This window comes from Giraffa tippelskirchi, chromosome 4, assembly GCF_054371585.1.
Source record: "Giraffa tippelskirchi isolate mGirTip1 chromosome 4, T2T-mGirTip1v1.2.pri, whole genome shotgun sequence".
NCBI lineage: Eukaryota > Metazoa > Chordata > Mammalia > Artiodactyla > Giraffidae > Giraffa > Giraffa tippelskirchi.
The window spans coordinates 47,876,196-47,899,259 of NC_137278.1; the positions used below are offsets into that span (position 1 = coordinate 47,876,196).

The 23,064-nt window shown below is 39.6% G+C and overlaps 1 long non-coding RNA gene across 1 annotated transcript in view; it reads left to right on the plus strand.

Annotated features, from left to right (window-relative positions):
* Positions 1-23,064, plus strand: part of LOC145547134 (uncharacterized) — an 88,703-nt gene that overhangs the window by 39,192 nt on the left and 26,447 nt on the right. The window contains exon 4 of the long non-coding RNA XR_014083563.1: positions 2,614-2,782. This is a non-coding gene — a long non-coding RNA (uncharacterized LOC145547134). The remainder of the gene's footprint in view (positions 1-2,613; positions 2,783-23,064) is intronic.

Genomic DNA, 23,064 nt, shown 5'->3' on the forward strand with positions numbered 1-23,064 from the left:
ATTCCAGGAGATGGTGAAGGGCAGGGAAACCTGGCGTGCTGCAGTTCATGGGGTTGCAAAGAATTGGACAGTCTTAGTGACTGAACATTTCATGCAAAGATAGGCTCGATAAAGGACAGAAATGGTATGGACCTAACAGAAGCAGAAGATATTAAGAAGAGGTGGCAAGAATACACAGAAGAACTGTACAAAAAAGATCTTCACGACCCAGATAATCACGATGGTGTGATCACTCACCTAGAGCCAGACATCCTGGAATGTGAAGTCAAGTGGGCCTTAGAAAGCATCACTACGAACAAAGCTAGTGGAGGTGATGGAATTCCAGTTGAGCTATTTCAAATCCTCAAAGGTGATGCTGTGAAAGTGCTGCACTCGATATGGCAGCAAATTTGGAAAACTCAGCAGTGGCCACAGGACTGGAAAAGGTCAGTTTTTGTTCCAATCCCAAAGAAAGGCAATGCCAAAGAATGCTCAAACTACCGCACAATTGCACTCATCTCACATGCTAGCAAAGTAATGCTCAAAATTCTCCAAGCCAGGCTTCAGCAATATGTGAACCGTGAACTTCCAGATGTTCAAGCTGGTTTTAGAAAAGGCAGAGGAACCAGAGATCAAATTGCCAATATCCGCTGGATCATCGAAAAAGCAAGAGAGTTCCAGAAAAACATCTATTTCTGCTTTATTGACTATGCCAAAGCCTTTGACTGTGTGGATCACAATAAACTGTGGAAAATTCTGAAAGAGATGGGAATACCAGACCATCTGACCTGTCTCTTGAGAAACTTGTATGCAGGTCAGGAAGCAACAGTTAGAACTGGACATGGAACAACAGACTGGTTCCAAATAGGAAAAGGAGTACATCAAGACTGTATATTGTCACCCTGCTTATTTAACTTATATGCAGAGTACATCATGAGAAACGCTGGTCTGGAAGAAACACAAGCTGGAATCAAGATTGCCGGGAGAAATATCAATAACCTCAGATATGCGGATGACACCACCCTTATGGCAGAAAGTGAAGAAGAACTAAAGAGCCTCTTGATGAAGGTGAAGGAGGAGAGTGAAAAAGTTGGCTTAAAGCTCAACGTTCAGAAAAGTAAGATCATGGCATCTGGTCCCATCACTCCATGGGAAATAGATGGGGAAACAGTGGAAACAGTGTCAGACTTTACTTTTTTGGGCTCCAGAATCACTGTTGATGGTGACTGCAGCCATGAAATTAAAAGACGCTTACTCCTTGGAAGGAAGGTTATGGCCAACCTAGATAGCATGTTTAAAAGCAGAGACATTACTTTGCCAACAAAAGTCCGTCTAGTCAAGGCTATGGTTTTTCCAGTGGTCATGTATGGATGTGAGAGTTGGACGGTGAAGAAAGCTGAGTGCCGAAGAATTGATGCTTTTGAACTGTGGTGTTGGAGAAGACTCTTGAGAGTCCCTTGGACTGCAAGGAGATCCAATCAATCCATCCTAAAAGAGATCAATCCTAGGTGTTCATTGGAAGGTTTGATGTTGAAGCTGAAGCTCCAATACTTTGGGCACCTCATGAGAAGGGTTGACTCATTGGAAAAGACCCTAATGCTGGGAAGGATTGGGGGCGGGAGCAGAAGGGGATGACAGAGGATGAGATGGTTGGATGGCATCACCGACTCGATGAACATGGGTTTGGGTAGACTCCGGGAGTTGGTGATGGACAGAGAGGCCTGGCGTGCTGCAATTCATGGGGTCGCAAAGAGTCGGACACGACTGAGCGACTGAACTGAACTGAACTGAGTGACTGAACAACAACAACAATATGTGGAATGTTTGAAAAAATGAAGAACTCATAGATACAGAGAACAGATTGGTGGTTGCCAGAAACAGGGTGGGAGGTAGATGAAATGGATGAAGGAGGTCAAAACGTACAAAGTTCCAGTTATAAAATAAATGAGTCATAGATATGTAATGCACAACATGGTGACCATAGTTAATAATAATGAATTTTATATTTGAAAGTTGCTGAGACTAGACCTTAAAAGTTCTCATCACAATAAGAAAATATATATAGTTATGGTGGTGGATGTTAACTAGACCGGTTGTGATTATCATTTCACAATGTATACAAATATTGATTTATTATGTTGTACACCTGAAAACATGTCATGTATGGATGTGAGAGTTGGATGGTGAAGAAAGCTGAGTGCCGAAGAATTGATACTTTTGAACTGTGGTGTTGGAGAAGACTCTTGAGAGTCCCTTGGACTGCAGGCAGATCCAACCAGTCCATCCTAAAGGAGATCAGTCCTGGGTGTTCATTGGAAGGACTGATGTTGAAGCTGAAACTCCAATACTTTGGCCACCTCATGCAAAGAGTTGACTCATTGGAAAAGACCCTAATGCTGGGAAGGGTTGGAGGCAGGAGGAGAAGGTGATGACAGAGGATGAGATGGTTGGATGGCATCACCGACTCGATGGACATGGGTTTGGGTAGACTGCAGGAGTTAGTGATGGACAGGGAGGCCTGGCGTGCTGCGATTCATGGGGTCGCAAAGAGTCAGACACGACTGAGCAACTGAAATGAACTGACACCTGAAATTAACACAAATTTTATGTTATTTATATCTCAATTGTTTTAAGTTTTTTGGAAGAAAGGAAGAGCCTTCAGAACTCCACAGAAGTGAAGCCCAAGTCTTGATCAGTATGTACCTGAAGTCAACATCATTTAGGATTTCCTGCCATGTGAGACAGAAGATTTCCTTATTGTTTAAACTAGTTGAGTCCATGCTTTCAGTTCCTGACAATGAAGGTATCTTATATAGTTTGCTGCAGTTTTACAAGATTTAAAGATTCTTTAATGGTGAGATATAATATCATGATATTGAATAGTTAGAAGACAGAACTTTTTGTCACTAATAGCTGTGAATGAGAGAAAACTCTTCAGTTCAGTCGCTCAGTCGTGTCCGACTCTTTGCGACCCCATGAATTGCAGCACGCCAGGCCTCTCTGTCCATCACCAACTCTCGGAGTCTACCCAAACCCATGTCCATCGAGTCGGTGATGCCATCCAACCATCTCATCCTCTGTCATCACCTTCTCCTCCCGCCCCCAATCCTACCCAGCATTAGGATCTTTTCCAATGAGTCAACACTTCGCATGAGGTGGCCAAAGTATTGGAGTTTCAGCTTCAACATCAGACCTTCCAATGAACACCCAGGATTGATCTCTTTTAGGATGAAGACTCTTAAGCAAGTCATATAAGGGTTTGAAATCCAGCAATAGGGTAGCAGTAATCTGTAGCTGTGCAATTTATATATGACAAGCAGGGTGGATTAGTTAGGTTTTGGCTCCCCGTGGATTGACTAATTTGAATAATTCCTCTGGCTCCAGACATAGGGACTGTTCAGTTCAGTTCAGTTGCTCAGTCAAGTCCTACTCTTTGTGAATCCATAGACTGCAACATGCCAGGCTTCCCTGTCCATCACCAACTCCCAGAGCTTGCTCAAACTCATGTCCATTGAGTCGGTAATGCCATCCAACCATCTCATCCTCTGTCATTCCCTTCTCCTCCTGCCCCCAATCCTTCCAAGCATCAGGATCTTTTCTAACGAGTCATTTCTTTGCATTAGGTGGCCAAAGTATTGGAGCTTCAGCTTCAGCATCAGTTCTTGCAATGAATATTCAGAACTGATTTCCCTTAGGATTGACTGGTTTGATCTCCTTGTAGACTTACTTAGTTGTATGGTATTTGTATGGTATAAGGGTATAAAGTTGTATGATATAATGCCCAAGGAAATTAGGCATCAAGTGTATAGAGGTCCTTTAGTGTGAGAACCTGATAAGGAAATTGGTTTGAGTATGGACTTAATCAACTGCTCAAAAAGGGGAACTGATCTAACCTCCAGTCAGTGCCTCAAAACTAGATAAACACAACAAAATTAAGACAAAACAAATCTGTACTATATCTGGTCAACTGAAAGGAATGATAGCTGCCACATTTTGTCATTTGCCTTTAGATAAGCTTCCCAAGGCAACTCTGGGCATTTCCTTTCTCCACCTCCAGAGCCATGGGCACTCCAGGATGCCTTGAAGGTCATAGGCCTAGAAGACGCACACACAGAGACACACACACGACACACATATGGCAGTCACTTTTCAGGGAAGAATCTTGAACAGTTGGTATGCAGAAGGCATTCTTTATACTCCTTCCAGAGCATGGCAGGAGGCAATATAAGAACAATCTGAGATGGAGATGTCTATAGCCAAGAAAATAGGTCCAGGATAAGCATAAACTGGCACTGCTGGTAAACGGAGCTACATATATCCACCACCCTTCAATGGGTCTAAAACCCCTGGCTTTCTGAATCTGATTTTCAAAGCTATCTTCTGAAACACAGAGCCTCATTTTTACTGGAAGATTAAGATAAGAGATAAGTTCAAAACCTCCTAAGATCTCCCTGAGGTGCAGACACCTAGCAGAGAGATTACACCAAAAAAGAAGGGCACTGAACTATGAGAAACAGGAGTAGGTATATTAATGGAAAAAAATCAAGGATGATTTCCCCCAAAGCTTCTTAAATCTTAGATCTTGTAGGCTATGGGATTACCTTTTCAAATCATTTAAAAGATATGTTCTCTTGTAATAATCATTCAAATTCAAGCTGCCAGAAAGCAAAAAAGAAACTTAAGAACTCTACCTACAGAGACACTGAGAATCCACGTAAGAATAAGAGCATCATTATTTTTAGTCTTCTTCAAATAGAATCTCAGTGTTTGTGTGTGCTGCTGGGATAGGCCCTGTACAGTAAAAAATATAGTAAATAAACGTACTTCTTGATGTGTCTTATAATATGAGATAGGCACTATCCAGGTACTAGTCAGGGAAAATTTACTGAGTACAATGTCCCCAGTACATTATAAAATGATATCTATGGAATAATGCTGCCCAGATGATCTGTGGCCAAGTCATGAGTGGATCAAATGAAGCAACATCACATGGCCCAGGCAGCACTTCTCCCGAATACCAAGTTACCCCTAGGTTCTCCCATTTCACCTTAGGCTTCTCTCATTACAACACTTATGTTTTGATCATATACTATAGGCACTCAATGTAATGTACTGGACTGGCAACAAGCTTAGGAAGCATGTCTCTCTTTCTGCCAACTTTTGATCACTATGTAGATTTAGTGATAGGTGAAAGGCAGCCCAGTATGTGTCTTTGCTTAGGAGTCAGTCTAAGAGAGTTTAGAGCCAGTGTATGATTAAAAGTAAACATTTATGGCAAAGAAATAAAATTAAGCCATTAGGTTTCACAGGGATAAAACACAGAAACTTGGCTCTGTCATCGATTATTTCTTGATTTACTGAGCATGTATTGAGCATGATGCTGCCTTTATGGACTGCACAATCTAGAAATATCTGAGTTGACATTGAACAAGTAATAATATGGGGGATACATGATATGAAAAAAGAAGAATAACCAAAGTGCTAAGGGGCTAAGGAAACATCATACTCATGAATGTGTAATATCATGTTAAAGAAGCAAATAACAACAATAAATAAAACAGTACAGGAAATCCATACACACAAGTAAGAAATCTGAAGAAAATATTCAAAAGCTAATAATAGACTCTAAACATTTTTGGAGGCCATAAAGACTATTTGGGTGTATTACATGATTTAAATTTTTAGAAATTGGCAGAGTATAAGTGCAAAGATGAGAAGTATTCAGAAACCTTTTTTTTTTCCCCAGGAAACTTGCATTCTTGTCTATATTTGTCTCCCCCTTATAATTTAGGAAACATTACAGAAGAATATTCCAGGAATCCTTTTAACGCATGTCTTTCTTGGCCATCTGGTGATTCTGCCCAGATGCTACATTAATCATGACAGGGGAGCTAATCTACTAATGGCAAAGGGAATTAGATTCAAGTGACTGGGACTTCCATCTGCTTCTGAAATATGTTGATTGTGTGATTTCAACCGTTCTTTTCTTGAATCTTGATTTTCTTGACTATAAGGTGAATATAATAATACCTGTGCTGCTTGGTTTGATGACCAGATGTCTTCTTGGAAAGCACTTGGAAAGCATTCTATACAATCTGAAGTCTAGAAAGAAAGGGGTAAAGTAGTGAACCCATGTTATATCCAAATGAGGAGAGGAATGTGGACAGGCAGTCCTAAAGAAACATGTTGGGGCTCCAGCCAGCTGTATGAGGAATCTGCAGTGAAGGGCAGAAGAGTGGGAGAGAGAAGGAAAGGGCAGCAATATAAAAATGTTCCAATTTTTAAGTGTTATGGGGATTGCTAAATTCAACAAATTATATAACACTGTGCATGCCTAGTCACTCAGTCATGCATGACTCTTTGCAACCCCATGGACTGTAGACAGCCAAGCTCCTCTGTCCGTGGGATTATTCAGGCAAGAATACAGGAGTAGGTGGCCATTTTCTTCTCCAGGGGATCTTCCTGACCCAGAGATCAAACCTTGATCTCCTGCATCGCACAGATTCTTTACCATCTGAGCCACCAGGGGAATCCCCTGTATAATCTGTATATCATTTAACTTGAAAACAGATCTCCACCTTCAGTGCTCTCATTGTTAGGAAAACAATATGCCAATACCTCATAAAAGGTAAAGGTGAAAGACAGTGACAGAAGAGGAAAACGGAAGGCTGTAGGACCACAAAGGAGGGAACAAAACATGTTTACAAGGCTGAGAGAAGAAAAGACAGAGGGTTTGGGAAGACTGCGTAGAAGAGATATATCTTAAAACATGAGAAGGATTTTGAGAGTAGGAGAAAACAGTTTAAATGAGTAGAATTTGAAGTGCTCAACAGAATTCAAAACAGATTGTCAAGTTTCAAAACTAGCTCTTCTCCTTGCTCTATGTGTGAATGTGGGGATTAGCAAAACTCTGTTTTCTCTTCTGTAAGATGAGTTTCTATCTTTGACATTATTTTAAGTATTAAATTTCAATGGCCTAGAATGTATTAAGCTTAATGTGTGTTAGCTCTTGTAATACTGACGACGATGATGATGACACAATGATAATTAAAAAACCTTATCATCTAACACTCAGACACTAAAATACAGTCAAGGAAAAAGAAGAAATGGGAAATTATTTTCAAACTAAGAAGAAAGATGAATCTCCTGAAGGTGACATTATGGAATGGTAATATATGATTTAAGTGGTAGAGAATTCAAAATGCTGTTCAATCATTCAGTTGTGTCCAATTCTTTGCAAACTCATGGACTGCAGCACACCAGGCTTCCTTGTCCTTCACCATCTTCCAGAGCTTGCTCCAACTCATGTCCATTGAGTTGATGATGCCATCCAATCATCCCATCCTCTGTTGTCCCCTTCTTTTCCTGCCTTCAATCTTTCCCAGCATCAAGGTCTTTTCTAATGAGTTGGCTCTTCACATTAGAGGGCCAAAGTATTGGAGCTTCAGCTTCAGCTTCAGCATCAGTCCTTCCAATGAATATTCAGGACTGATTTCCTTTAGGATGGACTGATTGGATCTCCTTGCAGTCCAAGGGGCTCTCAAGAGTCTTCTCCAACATCACAGTTCAACAGCATCAGTTCTTCAGCTCTCAGCTTTCTTTATGGTCCAACTCTCACATCCATACACAACTACTGGAAAAACCATAGCTTTGACTAGATGGACTTTGGAGTCAAGGTAATGGCTCTACTTTTTAAAATGCTATCTAGGTTGGTCATAGCTTTTCTTCTAGGTAGCAAGTGTCTTTTTTTTTTTTTATAAATTTATTTATTTTAGTTGGGGGCTAATTACTTTACAATATTGTAATAGTTTTTGCCATACATTGACATGAATCAGCCATGGGTTTACATATGTTCCCCTTCCTGGACCCCCCACCCACCTCCCTCCCCATCCCATCCCTCTGGGTCATCCCATTGCCCCGGCCCTGAGCCCTTGTCTCATGCATCGAACATGGAATGGTGTTCTGTTTCACATATGATAATATACATGTTTCAATGCTATTCTCCCAGAACGTCCCACCCTCACCTTCTCCCTCAGAGTCCATAAAATTGTTCTATGCATCTGTGTCTCTTATTCTGTCTCGCATATAGGGTTATCGTTACCATCTTTCAAATTCCATATATATGCATTAGTATACTGTATTGTTGTCTTTCTTTCTGGCTTACTTCAGTCTGTATAATGGGCTCCAGTTTCATCCATCAAGTGTCTTTTAATTCCATGGCTGTGGTCACCACCTGCAGTGATTTTGGAGCCCAAAAAAATAAAGACTGTCACTGTTTCTTTTGTTTCCCCATCTAGTAGCCATGAAGTGTTGGGACCAGATACCATGAACTTATTTTTTTTGAATGCTGAGTTTTAAGCCAGCTTTTTCCCTCTCGTCTTTCACATCCATCAAGAGGCTCTTTAGTTCCTTTTCACTTTCTGCTATAAGAGTGGTGTCATTTGCATATCTGAGGTTATTGATATTTCTCCCAGCAATCTTGATTCCAGCTTGTGCTTCATCTAGCCTGGCATTTCATATGATGTACTCTGCATATAAATTAGATAAGCAGGGTGACAATATACAGCCTTGACGTACTCCTTTCCCAATTTTGAACCAGTCTGTTGTTCCATGTTCAGTTCTAGCTGTTGCTTCTTGATCTGCATACAGGTTTCTCAGGAGGCAGATAAGGTGGTCTGGTATTCCCATCTCTTTAAGAATTTTCCACAGTTTGTTGTGATCCACACAGTCACAGTGACAAGGTTTTAGTGTAGTCAATGAAGCAGAAGTAGATGGGTTATTTATTTGTTTATTTATTTTGGAATTCTATTGTTTTTTCTATGATCCAATGGATGTTGGAAATTCGATCTCTTGTTCTTCTGTCTTTTCTAAATCCAGCTTGAACATCTGAAAGTTGTCTGTTCATGTTCTGTTGAATCCTAGCTTGGAGAATTTTGAGCACTACTTTGCTAGCATGTGACATGAGTGTAATCATGCAGTATTTTGAAAATTCTTTAGCTTTTCCCTTCTTTGGAATTGGAATGAAAACTGACTTTTTCAGTCTTGTGGTCACTGCTGAATTTTTCTAATTTTCTGGCATATTGAGTGCAGAACTTGCATAGCATCTTCGTTTAGGATTTGAAATAGTTCATCTGGATTTCCATCACTTCCACCAGCTTTGTTCATAGTGATGATTCCTAAGGCCTACTTGACTTCACACTCCAGGATGTCTGGCTCTAGGTGGCTGATCACACCATAATGGTTATTTGGATCATTAAGATCTTTTTTGCATAGTTCCTTTGTGTATTCTTTCCACTTCTTCTTAATATCTTCTGTTTCTGTTAGGTCTATACACTTTCTATCCTTTATTTTGCCCATCTTTGCATGAAATATTCCCTTAGTATCTCTAATTTTCTTAAAGAGATCACAAGTCTTTTCCATTCTGTTATTTTAAAAGTAAATGTCATTAAAAAATCAGTGTGGGAAGAACAGGTGAACAATATATAAACAAAGTGAGAATTTGAAAAAAGAGGAAAATTTTTTAAATTTCAAAAAATATCACATATCTGAAGAATACAATAACTAAACTGAAAAATTCACTAAGTCAAAACAGACTAGATCAAGCAGAAGGTAGAGCCAATGAATTTGAAAACATGTTATTGTAAATCAATGGAGCAAAAAGAAAAAGAAATGAAAAAGAGTGGTGAGAGCTTACACAATGTATGAAGTACCACAAAAGAAACCCAATATACTCAAGCATATCATAAAAGAGAATACAGAGGAAAAGGGTCATAGAGACCACTCAAATAAATAATAGCTGAAAACTTCCCAAATATCAGCAAGGAAATGAGCCTCCAGAAACAGGAAGAAGAATAGATCCCAATTAAGATGAATACAAGGAAATCCCCATGAGATATATTACAGTCAAGTTGTCAAAAGTAATGACAAATATAATTTTGAAAGTAGCAACATGAAAAAGCAACTTTCAGTCCACGAACCCCCATAGGACTATGAGCTGATTTTTAGCAGAAACATTGCAGGCCAGAAGGAAAGGGAAAGATATATGCAAGATAATGAAAGAGTAAAATCTATAGCCAAGATTACTCTACTCAGAAAAGGTTTCATTCAAGATTGATGGAGAAAACAAAAGCTTTACAGACAAGCAAAAATTAAGAGAATTCAGCAGCACCAAACTAACTTTACAACAAGTGATAAATGGACTTCTATAGGCAGGGAACATGAGAAGGAAAGGCATATAAAACAAACACAAAACAATTAAGAAAATGCTGAATAATACATCAGTTCAGTTCAGTCGCTCAGTCGTGTCTGACTCCTTGCGACCCTATGAATCAAAGCACACCAGGCCTCCCTGTCCATCACCAACTCCTGGAGTTTACCCAAACTCATGTCCATCGAGTCAGTGAGGCCATCCAGCCATTTCATCCTCTGTCCTCCCCTTCTCCTCCTGCCCCCAATCCTTCCCAGCATCAGGGTCTTTTCCAATGAGTCAACTTTTCGCATGAGGTGGCCAAAGTATTGGAGTTTCAGCTTCAACATCAGTCCTTCCAGTGAACACCCAGGACTGATCTCCTTTAGGATGGACTGGAATCTCCTTGCAGTCCAAAGGACTCTCAAGAGTCTTCTCCAAACCCACAGTTCAAAAGCATCAATTCTTTAGCACTCAGCTTTCTTCACAGTCCAACTGTCACATCCATACATGACTATTGGAAAAAAAATAGCCTTGACTAAATGGACCTTTGTTGGCAAAGTAATGTCTCTGTTTTTTAATATGCTGTCTAGGTTGGTCATAACTTTCCTTCCAAGGAGTAAGAATCTTTTAATTTCATGGCTGCAGTCACCATCTGCAGTGATTTTGGAGCCCCAAAATATAAAGTCTGACACTGTTTCCACTGTTTCCCCATCTATTTCCCATGAAGTGATGGGACAGATGCCACGATTCTAAGTTTTCTGAATGTTGAGCTTTTAGCCAACTTTTTCACTTTCCTCTCTCACTTTCATCAAGAGACTTTTTGGTTCCTCTTTACTCTCTGCCATAAGGGTGGTGTCATCTGCATATCTGAGGTTATTGATATTTCGCCCAGAAATCTTGATTCCAGGTTGTGCTTCTTCCAGCCCAGCATTTCTCATGATGCACTCTGCATATAAGTTAAATAAGCAGGGTGACAATATACAGTCTTGACGTACTCCTTTTCCTATTTGGAACCAGCCTGTTGTTCCATGTCCAGTTCTAACTGTGATTCCTGACCTGCATACAGGTTTCTCAAGAGGCAAGTCTGGTGGTCTGGTATGTCCATCTCTTTCAGAATTTTCCACAGTTTATTGTGATCCACACAGTCAAGGGCTTTGGCATAGTCAATAAAACAGAAATAGATATTTTTCTGGAACTCTTTTGCTTTTTTGATGATCCAGCAGATGTTGGAAATTTGATCTCTGGTTCCTCTGACTCTTCTAAAACCAGTTTGAACATCTGGAAGTTCACAGTGCATGTATTGCTGAAGTCTGGCTTGGAGAATTTTGAGCATTACTTTACTAGCATGTGAGATGAGTGCAATTGTGTGGCAGTTTGAGCATTCTTTGGCATTGCCTTTCTTTGGGTTTGGAATGAAAACTGACCTTTTCCAGTCCTGTGGCCACTGCTGAGTTTTCCAGATTTGCTGGCATATTGAGGGCAGCACTTTCACAGCATCATCTTTCAGGATTTGAAATAGCTCAACTGCAATTCCATCACCTCCACTAGCTTTGTTCATAGTGATGCTTCCTAAGGCCCACTTGACTTCACATTCCAGGATGTCTGGCTCTAGGTGAGTGATCACACCATCGTGATTATCTGGGTCATGAAGATCTTTCTTCTGTGTATTCTTGCCACCTCTTCTTAATATCTTCTGCTTCTGTTAGGTCCATACCATTTCTGTCCTTTATCAGGCCCATCTTTGCATGAAATGTTACCTTGGTATCTATAATTTTCTTGAAGAAATCTCTAGTCTTTCCCATTCTGTTGTTTTCCTCTATTTCTTTGCATTGATCACTGAGGAAGGCTTTCTTGTCTCTCCTTGCTATTCTTTGGAACTCTGTATTCAAATGGGAATATCTTTCCTTTTCTCCTTTGCTTTTCACTTCCTTTCTTTTCACAACTATTTGTAAGGTCTCCTCAGACAGCCATTTTTGCTTTTTTTGCATTTCGTTTCCATGGGGATGATTTTGATCCCTGTCTCCTCTACAATGTCAAGAACCTCCATCCATAGTTCATCAGGCACTCTGTCTATCAAATCTATATAGAATGATACATTTATATCAACAATTGCTTTCAATATAAATGAATCTAATAATCCAACCATGAGACACAGACTGGTTGAATGGCTACAATAACAAGACTCATATATATTTTGTCTACAAGAGACCCAAATCAGACCTGAGACACATACAGACTGAAAGTGAGAGGATGGAAAATGATATTCCATGAAAATGGAAATCAAAAGAAATTCTGAGTAGCAATTCTCATATTAGACAAAATAGATTTTAAAGAATATTACAAGAGATAAGGAAGAACATTACACAACGATCAATGGATTAATCCAAGTAGAAGCCATAACAATTGTAAATATTTGTGCACCCAACTTAGGAGTACCTCAATACATAAGGCAAACACTAACAGACATAAAAGAGGAAATCGACAGTAACACAATAAAGCACAATAATAGTAGGGGAGTTTAACACCCCACCTACACCAATGGACAGATCACCTAGAGAGAAAATTAATAAGGAAACATAAGCCTTAAGTGACACATTATACCAGATGAAGTTAACTGATATCCTCAGGATATTTCATTCAAATTCAGAAGAATACAATTTTCTCGGAACATTCTCCAGGATAGAACACAGCTTGGGTCACAAATAAAGCCTCAGTAAATTTAAGAAAATTGAAATCATATCAAGGATCTTTTCTCACCACAACACTATGATACTAGATTCAATTACAGGAAAAAAAAAAACTCTAAAAAATACAAGCACATGGAGATTGAACAATACACTTCTAAATGACCAACAGGTTACTGAAGAAATCAAAGAGGAAATAAGAAAAATATGGCAACAAAAACAGAGCAACTCAAAACCCATATGAAGCAGCAAAAGCAATTCTAAGAGGCAAGTTTATAGCAATACAATCCTACCTCAAGAAACTGGAAAAACATCGAATAGATAACCTAAGCTCACACCTAAACCAACTGGGAAAAGAACAAAATCCCCCAAAGTTAGCAGAAGGAAACAAATCATAAAGGTGAGAACAGAAATACATGAAAAAGAAATGAAGGAAACAATAGCAAAGATCAATAAAACTAAAAGCTTGTTCTTTGAGAAGATAAACAAAACTGACAAACCACTAGCCATACTCATAAAGAAAAAAATGGAGAAGACTCAAATAAACAAATTTAGATGTGAAAAAGGAGAGGTTGGAACAGACAATACAGAGACACAAAGAATCATAAGAGACTATTGTAAGCAATTATATGCCAATAAAATGGACAGCTTGGAAGAAATGGATAAATTCTTAGAAAAGTTCAACCTTCCAAGACTTATCCAGAAAGAAATAAAAATTATGGACAAACCAATCACAGCCACTGAAATTGTAAGGGTGATCAAAAATCTCCCCAAAAAACAAAAGCTCAGGGCCAGATGACTTTAATGTCTGTCCTTCTCAAACTCTTTCAAAAAATTGCTGAGGAAAAACACTTACAAACTCATTCTACAAGGCCATCATCACCCTGATACTGAAACCAGACAAAGACATTACAAAAAAGAAAATCACATGTCAATAACAATGATGAATATTAAATAGATGCAAAAATCCTCAACAAAATTGTAACAAGCAGAATTCAACAACACATGAAAATAATATTACAGCATGATCAAGTGGGATTTATCCCAGTGATGCAAAGATTCTTCAATATATGCAAATCAATCAATGTGATATACTATGTTAACAAATTGAAAGATAAATGTCAGGATAATTTCAATAGACACAGAAAAAGATTTTGACAAAATTCAGCACCCATTTATGATAAAAAGTCTTCAGAAAATGGACATAGAAGGAACCTACCTCAACATATTAAAAGTCATATATGACAAACCCATAGGAAACATTATTCTCAATGGTGAAAAACTGAAAGCATTTCCTCCAAGATCAGGAACAAGACAAGGGTGCCTCTGACACCATTATTATTTAACATAGTTTTGGAAGTCCTAGCCATGGCAATCAGAGAAGAAAAAGAAATGAAAGATCCAGGTTGGAAAAGAAGAAGTAAAACTCTCACTATTTGCAGATGGTGATACTACACAGAAAATCCTAATGATGCACCCAGAAAATCATTAGGACTAATCAATAAATATAGTAATGTCGCACAATACAAAATTAATACACAGATATCCCTTGCATTCCTATACACTAACAGTGAAAAATCAGAAAGATAAATTAAGGAATCAATCCCATTGACCATTGCAACAAAAAGAATAAAATACCTAGGAATAAACCTACCTAAGAAGACAAAGTGCTTCCTAGGTGGTACTAGTGGTAAAGAACCTGCCTGCCAATGAAGGAGACAGAAGAGATGCGGGTTTGATCCCTGGGCCAGGAGAATCCCATAGAGGACAGTATGGCAACCCACTCAAGTATTCTTGCCTGGAGAATCCCACAGACAGAGGAGTTTGGAGGGCTACAATCCATAGGGTTGCAAACAGCTGGACGTGACTGAAGTAACAGCACAGCACAGCAAAAAGAGACAGAAGACCTATATACAGAAAACTGTAAGACACTGATTAAGGAAAAAATCAAAGACCACATCAACAGATGGAGAGATATAATATGTTCTTGGTTTGGAAGCAGCCACTCCAGTATTCTTGCATGGAGAATTCCATGGACAGAGAAGCCTGATGGGCAACAGTCGATAGAGTCGCAGAGTCAGACATGACTGAAACAACTAAAAACAATATAGCTCATAGATCCAGAGATGAGGCTTAAATTCTGATATTATGATTCTAATTTGAGAAGGAGGAAAGAGAGAGTGCTGCTCCATGTTATCTGATTTACAGCATGAAGAAAAATTTTTGAAAAGAAAAATAAAACAATGTCACTCAAGCTTTCTGGCTTAGAAGACTGTCCCCAAACCCACACAAGGAGATTTTGTGGGTTCTAGATGGGCTCTCTGCTCAAAATAAATGTTTTATACTAGCTCATTGTCATTTGTCATTCCTTTACCAAAGGTCATCTGAGTCTGCACACAGTCTTGCTTTGTTTTACTCAGCCAGATCTGTTCCAAAGAATACTGCTCAATGTTGAACATTACAGCTTAATGGCAACAGGAATAAACTGACAGGGCCCTTCATATGAGGCTGAGGAAATGGAACTGATCCAAGGGGCAATTTAGGATCCTTCTAGGAGCTGTGTGACATAGTGAAAAGGATGGTGAGAATGTCATTTATAGAGGAAGAAGGAAAAGCTAGAGGTATAGGAGGTTATTTTAAATACCTGAGGGATACAATAAACACATGATGCTCTGTTTATCATGAGTAGATGCTGACAAGGAGATAGTTGAATAGATAGATAGATGAAAAAACTTTCTAACCATGAGTGCTATGATGGATGACTTGGAGGTCATATACTCTTCATCAGTAGAAGAACAGGATGCACATGTTTATCACCTACTCTGATGAGGGACAACAGAGTCTCTTCATCCCAGGAATTTAGTTGGCCAGAGCAGTAAACTAAGATTAGGAGAAACAGAATTATCAAGAAACAATGACAGTCCTGAAATCATGAACAAAGCCATTAGCCCTCATGAAGAAAGTAGTAGCTAGAGAACGGAATAAGATAAAAAAAAAAAAGGAATACATGAGAATAGGACCTAGGCATCTAGTAAACAAAATGATTCTACAGAGTAAAAAACACAATTCTTTAAACATTCAAAAAGTATATATCATTATTATAAAGTAGCTACCATATACACTAAATATGTTAAGCACTATATATGTAATCTCATTCATCCTTCATAACAACCCTTGAAAATAGCTATTAGGAATTCCACTTTACAAATGAGAAAATAGGCTGATATTCATCACACAACTGCTGAATAGCTGAGTCGTAATTGAAACTCAGGTATTCTTTAATTCGAAGACTGTTACATCATCAAGCAAAAAAACAAGTGGAAATATAACACTGAACGGATTCAATCCTGAGAGTACCTGCAGTCGAGAAAGACTAGCAAAATAAGAGAGCAATTAAATGCAGTGTGACCTGAATAATTAGAGACTGGATTTTGTCTAGCAGAGAGTTAGTACACATCCTGCACATTTGCTTCCTGGGATAATATTATTTTATGTGTCTTCCACCTCTGTATTTGATTCTGTACCACAACTTTTCATCTATGAAGGAAGACATTGAATGCAAATAATCCTGGAAGAAGAAATAAAATGATTTAGTCACCTCATTTAATTGCCTAGGGGTACATTTGCAATTAGATATTGCAAATAAGATTTTATCAAGATGATGTAGTACTTACCATTAGACATGCTGTGGGTACTTTATTAAGATTGGTTTATAGTCATTCTGGTGCTAACAATTACAAATACATCTCTAGTCACAGAGCACCTCACATTGGCTGGGACACAAATTAACTTGGAAATCTACATACCCTCTTGGGAGCTGAGTATTCATCCTGTGTCCAGGGATGGTCACATTATAACCAGACCAAATATCTCCCCTGTGCCAAGCCAGATAGTGGTCTATAAATACTCTTCAAGGTGCTAGTCCTATGCCTATGCCTTCCTTTTGAGCACTCCGCTCTGTCTTTTCCTTCTTTGGATGTAAATACTTCTATTGAGGGAAATTTAGCAATATGTATAATTTGGCCACCTGATGCGAAGAACTGACTCATTTGAAAAGACCCTGATGGTGGGAAAGATTGAAGGTAGGGGAAGGGGACCTCAGAGGATGAGATGGTTGGATGGCATCGCCAACTCAATGGACATGAGTTTGAGTAAACTCCGGGAGTTGGTGATGGACAGGGAGGCCTAGCATGCTGCAGTTCAATGGGGTGGCAAAGAGTTGGACATAACTGAGCGACTGAACTGAACTGAACTGAATCCTAACAGAATTCACTTCTCTAGACCTGATAATTCTAGGAGTTTATCCTGGGAAAATAATTGCAGACAGGTACATAGGTTTATGTGCAAGGTTAACCGTGACAGTAAGTTTAAATTTACTTAAAAACTTAACTTTACTGCAGATGAAGATAGAATAAATTATGATAACCCACAATGATATAACAGTCATTAAAAGTATATTTTGAAAACATTTAATGATAGGAAATTATTCTAATGCAATATTAATGGAGAAAAATTAGGTATATAATCATAATTGTTAAAAAGAAATAAACCTTTAAATACAAAAACAGAACATACCCATAAATATGATGTATGTAAGAAAGATAGTTAACTTCTTTTTCACTTCAAGTGTGGAAAGTGTCCAATCTACAGAGAAACTCTGTGGGCTGGTCATTGCTCTAGAGGAACTAAGTACTGCCCTCAGGAATAAAAGTGTACAATCCAAAGTGGATGGTTTCACATGCCCTACATTCTTATCGCTTCTAGAAATAGCACATTGATTTCCCTGTCCCAGATACCACTTCCCCACTATAGGCAATCGATAGGGCTATTGATCAAGGTACCATATTCTTCCTGGTCAAGGTAGCAGACACAGGACCCAGCCCAGGCCAAACTGAACACTCTCACACTCTCAGGGATTTGAATTATGGAAACTAAAATAAAAGGTATTAATATTGATCTAACCCTTTATAATAGTGACCTAAAAATGATAGACCATTATATTTTGCTACTAAAATCCCTGCTGCTCCTTTGTCTTCTCTTTTCTGAACCGTACTCTTTATCTGTTCCTTTAATTCTCAATCTGCCATTTAACCTTTGTGTTTTTGTTAAAGTTAACCAGAGTTGGGTTCTTATAAACCGAGTCATAAATTAATACAGAAAAAAAAAAATTGTGCTATTTATGTGGCTAAGATCTTAGATCTAAGACCAGTGAAGTTCCTTAGCATTCCCCATCTTGTGACCTCCCTTGCTTCTGGGTCTATAAGCCCCGTCTCCATTTCTTACTGCAAGTTTCAGTCCTGGGGTGATGCTTGCAAAACTTAGCTGCTTTCCACTTTTTCTTTAGTGGGTACATTGCCCAGAGGGGCCGTCCTTTCCTGGCAACTTGCCAAAGAAACCCAACCTGCACAGCTCTTGTGTAGCAGCCTCCCACATGTCCCTGAACTGATTACCTGCAGTGGGTGGCATTGTCATCAGAAAGGAAGGAAAGGATGATTCTGGGATTCTTTCTTTCTTTATTTCAATGCAAGAATCATTTGATGCTCATGTAAGATAAATGGATTTTTTTCCTAGTGGCAATTATTGCCCCAATGGCTGGCATTTTCTGTTCACATAGCTTAAATTCAGTGATATTGCAATCTCTAAATAACTGTGAAAAGTCTCAGCTTGACTTTTACGATTTTTCCCCCTTTGGAAAAGTTTGGCATGATAGGTCTTAAATTATACAGGAGCACATTGAAGCAGTAATGAAACACAATAAGATCCAACCAAATGAGGCTGTTAGGAGTTAACTCTAAATTCTCCCTGAATGCTTCTACCAGGAAGGCTTACCCTCTTAGTCTTCTCATCCATTCCTAGTTTAAAGCTCAGCTCAAAAATCAACCCTTATAGATTGAAGCTGACAGGGAGTAATGTAAAAAAATCAATTTTGTATCTGATAGATTGAACCAGGGTAGATACTTGCTAAATCTCTCACAAACTATCATTTTTAACCAGTTGTATAACATTTCTAAAAATCAGTTTTCAGCCATATATCTATCTACATATTGATATAGCTGTATACAGCTATACACATATATATACGTGTGTGTATGTGTGGATATATATATACATAAACTATGCACATTGTTTTGTGAGGATTAAATAAATTAATGTGTGTGAAGTATCTGGTATATGGTAAGGTGTGCGAGTATCCTGTCCATTTTTACCACAGCCCATCTAAGCCAGCATCCAGACAAGGAAGAGTGGTCCCTGGGAAGATCTGGGTATAGAGAAGGGGAAAAAGGGGAACAAAGATAAAGGCATAGCTGGCTCAGGATACAGCCGAGATTCATTTAAGAGGGACAAAATGTCATGGGCAACATGGAATAAATACCATTGGTAGAACAAAAATTCAGATCTACTCACTTTGAAATCCTATAAAAATAGGTACTCTATGAAGGACTACTGCATTTTGGGGGCACTGTGTTTATTGCTTTACTTTCATTATCTCATTTATTCTTCATGGTAATCCTATGTAGAAGATATTGATCTATTTATCATAAGAGGAAACTAATGCTTAGAATGATTAACTAATCAGGTTGAAGTCTCAGGATTTAGAAATGGCTGAGTGGGCTTCCCTGATAGCTCAGATGGTAAAGAATCTGCCTGGAATGCGGGAGACCCTGGTTCGATTCCTGGGTGGGGAAGATTCCCTGGAGAAGGGATAGGCTACCCACTCTAGTGATCTTGGGTTTCCCTTGTGGCTCAGCTGGTAAAGAAACAGCCTGCAATGCTGGAGGCCTGGGTTCGATCCCTTGGTTGGGAAGATCCCCTAGGGAAGGGAAAGGCTACCCACACTAGTATTCTGGCCTGGAGAATTCCATGGACAGTCCAAGGAGTCCCAAAGAGTCGGACATGGATGAGTGACTTTCACTTTCTTTGAGTTGTTATGGGAAAATATTTCAGCACTTGGCTCTAAAATACACAGATAGCAACTGTGAGAGTAGAATCCATCAGAGAGCTCCCTACAATCTAAACTTTCAGAAGAGGAGGAGTTATCCACTGGAGCCAGGCAGATCTGCAGGGCCACTAGGAGTGAAGACAATAGTGCAGGGGACCTTGAGATATGCAGTTCTCTCAGCATTTACAATACCATTGTGTGAGCTGATGCTCATGCCTATGTGGCTATGTTTCCAAGCCCGGCGGCTGTGACAGACCACGCTTAAGCGTGGCCGAGAGTAGCTACCCCACGCCCGAGGTCGGGGGTGGCGGCCAAGAAGAGCTACCCCACGTCCAAGGAGCAGCGGATGCACGGGCACAGGTGAGCTGACAGAAGCTACTCCACGTTCAAGGTCAAGAGGGGTGGCCGTGAGGAGATACTGCTTGTCCAAGGTGAGGAGCAGTGGCTGTGCTTTGCTGGAGCAGCTGTGAAGAGATTCCCCACGTCCAAGGTAAGAAAAACCCAAGCAAGATGGTAGGTGTTGCGAGAGGGCATTAGAAGGCAGACACACTGAAACAATAATCACAGAAAACTAGCCAATCTGATCACACGGACCACAACTTTGTCTAATTCAATGAAAATAGGCCATGCCCTGTGGGGCCACCCAAGATGAACGGGTCATGGTGGAGAGGTCTGACAGAATGTGGTCCACTGGAGAAGGAAATGGCAAACCACTACAGTATTCTTGCCTTGAGAAGCCCATGAACAGAATGAAAAGGCAAAAAGATAGGACACTGAAAGATGAACTCCCCAGGTCAGTAGGTGCCCATATGCTACTCGAGATCAATGGAGAAATAACTCTAGAAAGAATGATGGGATGGAGCCAAAGCAAAAACAATACCCAGCTGTGGATGTGACTGATGCTAGAAGCAAGGTCCGATGCTGTAAAGAGCAATATTACATAGGAACCTGGAATGTTAGGTCCACAAACCAAGGCAAATTGGAAGTGATCAAACAGGAGACTGCAAGAGTGAACGTCGACATTCTAGGAATCAGTGAACTAAGATGGACTGGAATGGGTGAATTTAACTCAGATGACCATTACATCTACTACTGTGGGCAGGAATACTTTACAAGAAATGGGGTAGCCATCATGGTCAACAAAAGGGTCCAAAATGCCGTACTTGGATGCAATCTCAAAAATGACAGGATGATCTCTGTTCATTTCCAAGGCAAACCATTCAATATCACAGTAATCCAAGTCTATGCCCCGACCGGTAACACTGAAGAAGCTGAAGTTGAACGGTTCTATGAAGACTTACAAGTCCTTTTAGAGCTAACACCCAAAAAAGATGTCCTTTTCATTATATGGGCCTGGAATGCAAAAGTAAGAAGTCAGGAAACACCTGGACTAACAGGCAAATTTGGCCTTGTAGTACAGAATGAAGCAGGGCAAAGGCAAATAGAGTTTTGCCAAGAGAACGCACTGGTCATAGCAAACACCTTCTTCCAACAACACAAGAGAAGACTCTACACATGGACATCACCAGATGGTCAATAACAAAATCAGATTGATTATATTCTTTGCAACCAAAGATGGAGAAGCTCTATACAGTCAGCAAAAACAAGACCGGGAGCGGACTGTGGCTCAGATCATGAACTCTTTATTGACAAATTCAGACTTAAATTGAAGAAAGTAGGGAAATCCACTAGACCATTCAGGTATGACCCAAATCAAATCCCTTATGGTTATACAGTGGAAGTGACAAACAGATTTAAGGGATTAGAACTGATAGACAGAGTGTCTGATGAACTATGGACGGAGGTTCGTGACATTATACAGGAGACAGGGATTAAGAGCATCCCCATGGAAAAGAAATGCAAAAAAGCAAAATGGCCATCTGAGGAGACCTTACAAATAACTATGAAAAGAAGATAAGCAAAAGGCAAAGGAGAAAAGCAAAGATATTCCCTCTGAATGCAGAGCTCCAAAGAACAGTAAGGAGAGATAAGGAAGCCTTCCTCAGCGATCAATGCAAAGAAATAGAGGAAAACAACAGAATGGGAAAGACTAGAGATCTCATCAAGAAAATTAGAGACACCAAGGGAACATTTCATGCAAAGATCGGCTTGATAAAAGACAGAAATGATATGGACCTAACAGAAGCAGAAGATATTAAGAAGAGGTGACAAGAATACACAGAAGAACTGTACAAAAAAGATCTTCATAACCCAGATAATCAAGATGATGTGATCACTCACCTAGAGCCAGACATCCTGGAATGTGAAGTCAAGTGGGCCTTAGAAGGCATCACTATGAACAAAGCTAGTGGAGGTGATGGAATTCTAGTGGAGCTATTACAAATCCTGAAAGATGATGCTGTGAAAGTGCTGCACTCAATATGCTAGCAAATATGGAAAACTCAGCAGCGGCCACAGGACTAGAAAAGGTCAGTTTGCATACCAATCCCAAAGAAAGACAATGCCAAAGAATGCTCTAACTACCGCACAATTGCACTCATCTCACATGCTAGCAAAGTAATGCTCAAAATTCTCCAAGCCAGGCTTCAGCAATACGTGAACCGTGAACTTCCAGATGTTCATGCTGGTTTTAGAAAAGGCAGAGGAACCAGAGATCAAATTGCCAATATCCGCTGGATCATCGGAAAAGCAAGAGAGTTCCAGAAAAACATCTATTTCTGCTTTATTGACTATGCCAAAGCCTTTGACTGTGTGGATCACAATAAACTGTGGAAAATTCTGAAAGAGATGGGAATACCAGACCATCTGACCTGTCTCTTGAGAAACCTGTATGCAGGTTAGGAATCACAGTTAGAAATGGACATGGAACAACAGACTGGTTCCAAATAGGAAAAGGAGTCTGTCAAGGCTGTATATTGTCACCCTGCTTATTTAGCTTATATGCAGAGTACATCATGAGAAACGCTGGGCTGGAGGAAGTACAAGCTAGAATCAAGATTTCCGGGAGAAATATCAATAACCTCAGATATGCAGATGACACCACTCTTATGGCAGAAAGTGAATAAGAACTAAAGAGCCTCTTGATGAAAGTGAAAGAGGAGAGTGAAAACGTTGGCTTAAAGCTCAACATTCAGAAAACTAAGATCATGGCAACTGGTCCTCTCACTTCATGGAAAATAGATAGGGAAACAGTGGAAACAGTGTCAGACTTTATTTTTCTGGGCTCCAAAATCACTGCAGATGGTGCTTAAAGGCATGAAATTAAAAGACGTTTACTCCTTGGAAGGAAAGTTATGACCAACCTAGATAGC